The sequence below is a fragment of the Elephantulus edwardii genome, unplaced genomic scaffold (assembly GCF_000299155.1).
Source record: "Elephantulus edwardii isolate Elephantulus edwardi_28Jun2011 unplaced genomic scaffold, EleEdw1.0 scaffold00016, whole genome shotgun sequence".
NCBI classification, from domain to species: Eukaryota; Metazoa; Chordata; class Mammalia; order Macroscelidea; family Macroscelididae; genus Elephantulus; species Elephantulus edwardii.
The window spans coordinates 2,955,731-2,967,257 of NW_006399766.1; positions in this window are offsets into that span (position 1 = coordinate 2,955,731).

The window sequence follows — 11,527 nt, forward strand, 5'->3', positions numbered from 1 at the left end:
ACTAAAGTTCTTCCAAGTTTTTCTTGAATGAACTCCTTAAAAATAGAAAAAATGTAGGAGGTATCTCTCTCCCTGATTTCAAATCCTAGTACACTGCCGTGGTGGTTAAGACAGCATGGTACTGGTACAATGATAGACACATAGATCAATGGAATAGAATTGAGAATTCAGAAATCAGCCCATCTACCTATGGTCAACTGATTTTTGACAAGGAGATGAAATCAGTTAAGTGGGGAAATGACAGCCTTTTTAACAAATGGTGCTGGCAAAATTGGAAGGCTGTATGCAGAAGACTAAAGCTAGATCCACACCTCACTCCACATACAAAAACCAACTCAAGGTGGATCATGGACTTAGGACTAAAACTAATAAAATTTAATGATAAAAAAAGAAAAGAGCTGAACAGAAAATTTCAGAGGGCAGCTCAAAAGGATAAAGCAAAATAGTATAATTAAATGTGCAGAAAGCTAGAGTCAAAATAAAAAGGGACAAACTAGTTCAGCATTTCTCAAGCTGAAAGAATTATAAACAAATTCAAGCCACGAGTTGCAATACTGAGAGGTGCTATGGCCCCAATCATGAAAGATCCAAGAAGCAGTAAAAGAAAATGGAAGAGATACAAAGACTACACTGTAACAAAAAGAATTTATTGACACTCAAAAATTTCAGGAAGTATAATAATAGCAAGAGCCAATGATAATGAAGGATGAAGTTCAAGTTGCACTGAAGGCATTAGCAAAACAATAAGGCCCCAAGAATAGATGGAATACCAATTGACATGGCACAAGATAGGTAAACCTTAATCTTTAAACTGACATTCTTGTTCTTTAGTATCTTGAACAGGCCTTGGTAGCAGATTTACCCAGTCAGTGCAATTCATCATTTGATTTCTTAACTGCTACTTTAATGGGAATTGATTTTGTATCAAAGTAAAATGACATTCTTTACAACGTCAATCTTTTCTCCATTGCAACATAAGGCTTTCGTTTTCTTCAGTTCTTTCAGCTACAGACATGTCAAGTATGTCCTTGACTTTTGATATTCCAACTCCAGGTCTTTGCAATTTCTTTAAAATATTTTACTTCATATTGTTAAATTATCCACTGAAATCTTCTGTTCACCTCTTTTATTTCAGAATTATTCAATTTCCTTTAGCTACTAGACAATCAAGGGCAAAGTTCAGCCTTTTCTGACATACATTTTTGATCTTTTAATTTTTTCTTTCCTGTCTTTTTTTTCAGAATAAGAAAAAAATTATTTCAAAGTGGTAGTTACTTAAATACTCTCCTGTCTTTTTAATGCTATCTTTAATGCCAATTTCAACTTGATGTGACTTGTTTTGCCATTAGCCTCTGACTTTGTATGGCGACTCAAAATACTGAGCTTCTTTATCACTTCTTCCCACAAATGTAACCGATTTGATACCTATGTATTTCACCATTTAATGTCTATGTATAGAGTCACTGTTTATTTTCTTTTAAAAGATATTTTTCTTATAAAGAATAAGTCATTGTTCTCTTGAAAAAATCTAGTGTTTTCTTGTGTCTTTTTTATCAGCAAGGCCATATTTTCAAACTATTGGTTCTTGTTTACTGACAACTTTCATATTCCACTCATCAATGGATATTAATTGCATGTTTGGTAAATTTCTAAAGGCAAAAGTTAATAAAAATCTTCAATTTTAAATTTTTTTTGCATTAATACTCAAGATGTATCATGAGACCTCTTGAGACGAAGAGTACGAGACTCACTATTTCTAAGCAATTTGTTGTTCCTAGACAGTGGACCACATCAAGGACTGAAACTTTAAGTATGGCTCGTAACTGAAAGAGACTGTAAACTACACCTAACTATAAAGAAAACAAAAATCTTTACAATGAGACAACAGTAAATAATCTGATAAAAAGGAAAAATAAATGAAGCTGTCAATTATCTTATTAACTTGGATCTACTATCCCCATCAATGGACACAGGAGTTAAGAAATCAAATAATGTGTTGCATTGGGACAATCTGCTTTTAAGGACTGATTTATAGAGCTAATGAGCAAGGTTGTCACTTTGAAGACCAAGGTGTGTATGAATCCAGCCATGGTATTTCTATCGCTTCATATGCATGTAAAAATTGGACAGTTAATATGAAACTACAGTAAAGGAGAATTAATGACTTTTAGTTATGGTGTTGATGAAGAATATTGAGTTTACCATGGCTTCCAGTAGAACCAAACATATTTGTTTTGAAAGAACAAAAATAACACTTCTTGGTTGCTAGGATAGTATGTCTCGCATACCTTGGGTATGTTATCATGAGGGGCCAATCTTTAAGGAAGAATATCATACTTAGTAAATAGGAGTAAGTTAAAAAGAGGAAGCTTTTCATCACTGGTATAACACACAATAACTGCAACAATGGACTAAAAATAATAATGATCATGAGAATGGCACAGGATTGAGACTGTATCATTCTTATTACACATAGAGTAACTGAAAATCAGAGAAAATTGGAAGGTTCCTAAACCCCCCAAAATAAAATTTTAATTAATACAAGAAGTGATGGTTTTATTGACTGTCCTATCAGGAAAAGACATATTGCTATAGAGCAGTTTCTAGCAAGTTTGCAATTTGAATCAGGATTTTTATAGTTAATATTTGCTTTTATGTATGAGAAAAATCATTAAAAATAAAAATAAAGTTTCTTATTAATTTCCTTTTCAACACTACTGACATGTATAATTCCAGTATATATCACAGCATGCCTCTGGAAACTCTATGAACTTTGAGAAACCATGATGGTTATAGAAAAGCTTCAGGTCTTTTGTTTGTAGGGTCACTATGAGTCATGCTCAACTCAATGGCAATCAACAGCAATAATCACTGAACTGTAATTATTTCCTGAAAAAAAAAAACCGGAATGTGTGAAAAATATTTTACATTTTAAGTTTTAATTCAGTCACAGACATAATAATTTTTGTGCTTTTGTCAATGTTACTGATTTTTCCACTCCGTATCCAAATTTCAACAACAAACATCCAACTTTCAATTAAATTCACTCTATTGTTACTCCGTGAGAACCCTAACTTCCTGCACAATCCAGTAAGAAAAAAATATAGTTAAAAATATTTGATGTCAAATTTAAAAACACAGTAGAGTTCAACATATGTGGAATGCCAAGAGTTTTTAGGACATTTTTTAGTCCAAAAGGTCTCTCTCCATAACCTAAAAAACATATTTTAGAATACTAGTTATCTAATATTTATTTTTTCCCTCATATGGATATTGATTTTTGTCAAGCAAAAGATCATTTATCACGAGTATTATACATAATACTGTAATTTTCCTTTTGTATGAAATTTTAAGGTGGAAAAATTCTTATATTGGATTTTTTCCTTTGAAAACATCTTAAGACTTAACTTGAACTAAGTAATCTAATATAATTCAGAAATAAAAGGTTACTTTGTTTACTGTTACAAGGATACACACACCAAAAATATTAAAAAAAGAGTTGAATTAGGATAAAATGTATTTTTTATTATTCTGCTTATTCTGTTATTTCCACTTTTTAGTCATTTTTTACTCCTGAAAGATGGTCTTAATAAATTTATATAACTAGCATATTCGAATTTAATATCACATAATAGTGAAATATTCTTGAATTATTTACTTATTTGGAAGTTTTTAAGTGATTTTGTATGTACACAAATGTTTTGAACAATAGTAAGCAGTAAATGCTCACTTATTGCTAAATGGATGGAATGGGGCCCAAACCTAAGGATCAAGCCGTCTGCACTTCAAAGTCACTTCTAGCAGAGGGTATTTTCCTCTACAAATTGGCATGGGCCATTTGGAATCAGAAAAAATTATATGATCTACTATTCTGGGAACAAAAAGCTACAGAAGAATGGGGTCCAAGTCATAGTAAAAAAGACCGCATCTAGGTCCATTCAGAAATACAATGTTGTGAGTGACAGGATAATATCCATATGTATACAAGTTTGTTGCTGTTGTTGTTATTATGTGCCAACTAGTCAACTGCAACTGAGAACAAACCTATGTAAAATTGCTCTGAATCCTCCCTGTCCTGAAGCAGTTTTGACTCTTTTACACCTGCTCCCGTTACCCCAGTTAGTGTATCAATCCATTTTACCCAGGGTCTTCTTGTGTGCTGTCTCTCCACTCTTCCAAGCATAACGACCTTCTCCAAAAACTGGTCCCTCTTGTCCATGTGCCCAAAGTATGTGAGATGAAACTTCAAAATCCTTGCCTCCAAGGAGAAAGTTGGTTTTACCATCTCCAACACAGACCTGTTGGTTCTCTTGACAGTCTATGTTCAATATTCTTCTCTAGCACCACAACGCAAAGGCATTGATACTTCTCCTGACGTCCTTAGTCATTGTCCAGATTTCTGTTGCATACCAAATAATTGAAAAGATTATGGCCTGGATCAAGCACACTTTCGTCTTTAGACTGGCACCACTGGCAGCAGACTTCCCCAACGCTTTTTTTGATTTCCTGACTGTTGATGGCAAGAGTGTTGATTGTGGAACCAAGCAAGCTGAAATTGTTAACAATATCTCTTCTCCTTCTGTCATAGTGCTGTCAGTTGGCCCAGTGTTGAGAATCTTCGTTTTCTTTTTTGTTTACTTTTCAATTTTTAAAAATGTATTTATTAATTTTGATGAAAGTTTACAGAGACTTAGGATTTCCAGTCATTCCTTGTTGCACTTTTCTCCCTGCCCACTCCCTCCCTCCCCCAAATCACTCTTCTTGAAAAGAAAAAGAAAAACATTTTCATTGTTATGCAATTCCTCCCCCCAAGTTCACTCCACTATACAGCCTTCACTCTGGACTTCTGTAATGACAAGAATATCCAAATAATGTATCAATTTTTTTGGAATGGGAACATATATGGATAACTTGCAGTCAGTTCATAGTTGGAAGCTGTCTTCCAATTTTTTTTTTATATAGGATAGTGAGCATATCCAGGAGTGCATCTGTTTGTTGAAATGCCTCTATTTGGATTCCATAAATTATTGGTGCCTTATTTTTTACCACTGTCTTGGTGCAGCTTGAACTTCTTTCTTCTTTATCATTGAGTTTTGATCATATGCTTCTTCTGAAAATGGTTCATTTAGAGATCAGTTCTTTTGGGATAAGTGTGTTCCTTCCATCTTTTTTTTTCAGGGTTGAATATATATATATAGCTTCAATCTAACTGCAGCAAACTCTTCAGGTCTTCCTTACTTTAAGCAAACAAGATTGGGTCATCTGTATAATGCAAATTGTTGATGAGTCTTTCTCTAATCCTCATGCCACATTTCTCCTCATAAAGCCTTGCTTCCCAAATGATCTGTTCTGCATACAGATTGAAAAAGTACAGAGACAGGATAGATCTCTGATGTACACATTTCCCAGTTTTGAACCATGCAGTGTTTCCCCTGGTTTGTTCTGAGGACTGCTTCCTGGTCCAAGTATAGTTTTCACATGAGCACAATCAGATGTTCTGGGATTCTTGTTCTTCTTAGAGTCAGCCATAGCTTGTTGTGATCCACACAGTCAAAAGCCTTTGCATAGTCAATGAAATACAGATAGACATTCCTCTAGTACTTTGCTTTCAGCCAAGATCCATCTGACATTGGTGATAATGTCTCTAGTGTCACGACCTCTTCTAAACTCAGCTTCTATTTCTTTTAGTTCTCTGTCAGTATACTGTTCTGTTTGTTTTGGGTTTACACCTTTTACTTGCTGTGTACCGTTAAATCAGATCTGACAGGCACAGGAGGAGATTGCCCCTCCTTCTCCAGCGGAGCATCTGGTGGATTCAAATCGTGCACCTTTGGGATTGCTACTAAGCCACCAGAGCTCCCTGTGTCCCAGTTGTTTTGGTATACTCTTTAGCAAGATTTGCTTGCATGTGATATTAATGAAATTGTATGATAATTTCCACATTACAATACAGAAGCAGAAGTGGCACCCACTTCCTAAACAATATGTCTCTGGAAACTCTTTGAACTTTGATAAATGTTGATAGTTATAGAAAGGCTTCAGGCCTTTTGTTCATAGGGTTGCTATGAGCCATGCTCAACTCAATTGCAATCAACAACAACAACATACAAAGAAGACCTGTTAATACCACTATCATCCAAATATATGCACCAACAACTAGAGCAAAAGGAGAGGAAATAGAAGATTTCTACCAAATTTGGCAGTCTGAAATCAATCAAATATGCAACCATGATTTATAAATAATAATTAATTACTGAAATGCAAAAGTTGAGAATAAGGAAGAAGGATTAGTATTTGGAAAATATAAGTTTGGTAACAGAAATGAAGTTGATCATAGAATGATAGAATTTTGTGCAATTAGTGATTTATGCAGTGCAAATACCTTTTATTAAAAATGCAAATGGCAAGTATACACATGGATATCACTGGTGGACTACATAGGGATCAGACTGAATATATCTCTGCAAAGACTTGTTGGAGAAGCCTAATATCAGCTGTGAAAACTAGGCCAGGTACTGACTATGGAATGGACCATCAATTAATCATGTGCAAGTTGAAATTGAAGTAAAAGAAAATAAAAAATCCACAAGAACAAAATATGACCTTGAGACTATCTCACTTGAATTTAAAAACTATCTCAAGCACAGATTTGAGGCCTTGAACACTAATGAGCGGAGACTAAATAAGCTGTGGAATGATATCAAGAATATCAACAAAGACAGGAGGAATGTCAGAGGAGACCCTGAATATTGCACTAGAAATCCAGAGGCCAAAACAAAGGGAATAAATCAGGAAGTTAAAGAGTTGAACAGAAGATTTCAAAAAGCAGCTTGGGAAGACAAAGTATTATAATAAAATGTTTAAAGACCTGGAATCAGAAAATCAGAAGGGAAGAACTTGCTTAGCCTTTCTTAAGCTGAAGGAATGGAAGAACAAATTCAGTACTTAAAAATAACATGGGAAGAATATTGAATAATCCAGAAAGCAGCAAAAATAAGATGGAAAAAAATTACAGAGTCATGGCACAAAAAGAATTGGCTGACACAGAGCAATTTCATGAAATAGCATATGATCAAGATACAATGGCAATAAAGGAGGAACTTTAAGCTAACCTAAAGGAATTGGCAACAAACAAGGCCCTGATGAAATACTAGTTGACTTGTTTGATCCTACATTTGCACTCCTGCATGTGCTCACTGGGTTGTGCTAAGAAATCTAGGACTGGAAGCCATCCATATTTTTACCATTCCAAAAAAGGTGATCCAACACAGTCAGATAGTTATAATGAAACCTTTTGACATTTCTTGTTAATAATTATTGATATTACCTTTCCACTGAGTGTAAGGATAAATGCAAATTAAAAATACTAAATTCATCCTCTTGGAGTCCATTCTACTCTTCCTGTTGGAAATACGAAGCTCTCCACAGTCTGAATAATAGAGTCGAGCTTTTCGGATGATTCTAAAAGCTAAAGGAACGAAGAACAAATTCAAGCCTCGAATTACAACACTTAAGGATGGTGAAGGCAAAATGTTGAATGACCTAGGAGGCATCAAAAGAAGGTGGAAGGAGTACACAGAGGCACTAAACCAAAAATAATTGGCTGCCACAGAAGAATTTCATGAAAACAACATATGATCAAGAGCCTGTGGTGATGAAGGAGGAAGTTCAAGCTGTTCTGAAGGACTAGGCAAAAACCATGGCCCTAAGAATTAATGGTATACTAACTGACATATTGACATATTTCAACAAACAGATGCTGCCCTTGATGCGCTCACCAGATCATGCTAAGAAATCTGTCATCTACCTGGCAAACTTGCTGGAAGAGATCTATATTTGTTCCCATTCCAAATAAAGGTGACAAACTAAGTGTGGAAATTATCAAATTATATCATCATTTGTTATGCATCAAGTTGGACAATGACTAAGCAGGATAGGAGGAGAATTGATGCCTTTGAGCTGTGGTGCTGGAGATGAGTATTGAGTGCTAGGAAAACAAATAGATTCATCCTGGAGAGGGTTAAACCAGGCAGCTCCTTGGAGGCAAGGATCCTGAGGCTTCGTCTAACAAACACTGGACATGTTGTACCTTGGAGAGGGACATCATGCTTGGTAGGGTAGAGGGACAGTGTAGGGACAGTGCAGGAGGGGAAGGCCCTCTATGAGGTGTATTGATTCAGTGACTGGGATAATCGGGATGGATGTATCAGAGACAGTGAGATTGGCACAGGACAGAGCAGAGTTTAGGGCTGTTGTACATAGGGTCACTATGAGCCACAAGTGACTCAACGGCACACAACAGCAACAACAACATAATTAATATCACACATAAGATAGACCCTGCTGAAGATTATCCAGAAATGGCTGGACCAGTCTGGAACAGACTGGAGTCAGCAAAGAACTGTCAGATGTATAGTGTGGGTTTAGAAGAGGTTGTTACACTAGGGACATCATAGCCAACATTGGATGGACCTTGGCTGAAAGTAGATAGTATCAGAGGAATGTTATCTTTGTTTAATTGACTATGCAAAGACATTTGTATGTGTTAGTTAATCACAAGAAATAGTAGCTACCCTTCAGAAAAATGGGGACCCCAGAACACTTAATTGTGATCATGTGAAACCTATACTTGAACCATGAAACAGTAGTCAGTACAGAGCAAGGAAACACCACATGATTCAGGATCAGGAAAAATATGCATCAGGGGTGCATCCTATCTCCAAACCCTTTCAATCTATATGCAAAGTAGATAATTCCGAAGGCTGAACTTTATGAGGAGGCATTGACACAACCTCGCTTCTGAAACTGAAAAAGATGTAAGGAATTTGCTGCAGAAGGTAAAGGACTGTAGTCTTCAAAATGGACCAAAACGCAACATCAAGAAAACAGAGAGATTCTCTTCACTGATTCCTTTCAATTGGCAGCTTCATGAAGGATGGAGAAGAGACTGAGATTGTTGGTAACCAGCTTTCTCAGTTCCATTATCAACACTCTTGTTACTAGTACGCAGGAACTCAAAAGAAGAATTGCATTGGGAAAGTCTGCCATCAGGGATTTCTCCAGAGTACTGAGGAGCAACAATATCAGTCTAGAGACTAAGGTGCACCTGATCCAGCAATTACTTCCTATGCTTTCGAGAGCTGGACAATAACTAAGAATGATAGAATGATTGATGCCTTTGAGTTGTGCTGGACTGCCAAGAAAACAGGTCTGTCCTGGAAAGGGTGAAATCTGGATGCTCCCTGGAGGCAAGGATTTTGAAGCCCCTTCTCACAAACTTAGAGCACATAGCTGGGAGGGACCATCATGCTTGGAAGGGTGGAGGGACAGTGCGGGAGAGGAAAATGAGATTAATTTACTCAGTCACTGGGAAAATGGGATTAAGTTGGTGGTAGATGATGAGATTGGCTCAGGACACGGCAGAGTTTAGAGCTAACATACATAGGGTCACTATGAGTCTCAAGAGACTCAATGGTAGAAACAACAACTGATTGAAAAGGTATACAACAATAACAGCAACATGCATCTGAAAGTTGGACTAAGGATGACAGAAGTAGAATTGATGCTCTACAACCAGGAGAGGACAAAATAGATGAATGGGACCTTCTAAGAATCAAATCCCTATGCACATCCGAAAACTTCTCCAACAGGGTAAAAAGGGAAGCCACAAACTGGGAAAAAGTATTTGCTAATGACATGTCAGACAAGGGACTTTTATCTAGAATTTATAAAATACTAGAGCACAACAAGATAAAGGTAAACAACCCATCTGAAAAATTGGCACAAGATATGAACAGACACTTTACCAAAGAAGACATTCAGATGGCCAACAAGCACATGAAGAAATGTTCAAAATCCCTAGCTCTAAGAGAGATGCAAATCAAAACAACTATGAGATATCATCTCACCCCAATCAGAATAGCTAAATTTAACAGAACAGCAAACATTAAATACTGGCAAGGTTGCAGAGAAACTGGAACCCTTATTCAGTGTTGGTAGGAGTGTAAAATGGTGCAACCACTATGGAAGGCTGTATGGAACTTTCTCAAAGCATTGCAAATAGAAATACCATTTGACTCAACAATTCCACTACTGAGAATATACCCTAAAGAAACCTTAACTGCCATCCAAACAGATTTTTGCACACCCATGTTTATTGTGGCTTTGTTCACAATAGCAAAGAGTTGGAAACATCCCAAGTGCCCATCAACAAACGAATGGATAGAGAAACTGTGATATATTCACACAATGGAATACTACGCTGCATTGAAAAACTAGGAACTCATGAAAAATGGATGACTCTGGAGGACATTATGCAGAGTGAAATACCTCAGTCACAAAAGGAAAAATATTGCATAGGGCCTCTGTTGTAAAACGGGACTGACATTGGGGTTGAGGGAAGACTGAGAAAGATGGGATAAATAATGCATACTACATTGAAACAGATGAGGAAGAGAACTGTTTAAAAGGGATATATGATTAAGTATTATTGTCATGACAGGAATCTAGAATGAAGGCTGCACAATGTAGTGGACTTGGGTGGAGGGATTGTATAACAATTAAAGAATTTTTCTTTTACTTTTCAAAAAGAAGAGCAAATTGGGGGGAAGAGGTAGAGAGGGAGAAAAGTGCAACAATGAATGAACGGAAATCCTAAGTCTCTGTAAACTTTCATTAAAATTAATTTCAAAAAAAGAAAAAGAAAAAATATTTGATGCCTTTGAATTGTGGTGCTGGAGAAGAATATTGAATATCATTGGGACTGTCTTACAGAAACAAACAAGTCTGTGTTGGAAGTAATGCAACTAGGGTGCTCCTTAGTGGCAAGGATGGTGAAATTTCAAGTCGCTTACTTTAGGCAGGACCAGTCCTTGGAAAAAGATAACATACTTTCGAAGGTGGAAGGTCAGAGAAAGAGAAAGACCCTTAACAAGATGGATTCAAATAGTGACTATAACAATGGGCTTGAGCATGTCTGAGATGATGAGGATGGCACAGGTTAGACTAAGGTTCTGATCTGTTCATAGTATTTTAGTGAGCCATAATTGACTTGATGGTACCTACCAACAACAGTACATAATTCTCTCGTTCTATCTTCAGGCTCATTTCTGTCACCAATTCCACGTAATCCTTCTTCCCTGTTTCCCACTTTTGTATTCTAGTCACCAGTTATGAGTAATGCATCTTGATTGAATGTTCAATTGATTTTTTTTTTACTGTAAAAGTTGGTAGAAATCTTCTATTTCTCCTTCTTTGGTTATGGTTGTTGGTGCAAATATTTGAATGATAGTGGTACTCACTGGACTTCCTTATATTTTCATGTCACTCACAACATTACTTTTCAAGATGGGTCTAGAAACGACTTTTTATTTTTTTTTAATTTTTTTTTTGTTACAGAATTTAAAGAAATAATATATGAGCAAGAGCCTATAGTGATGAAGGAAGAAGTTCAAGCTGCTTTGAAGGAAATAGCAAAAAATAAGGCCCCAGGAATAGATGGTATACCAATTGACATATTTCAGCTAAC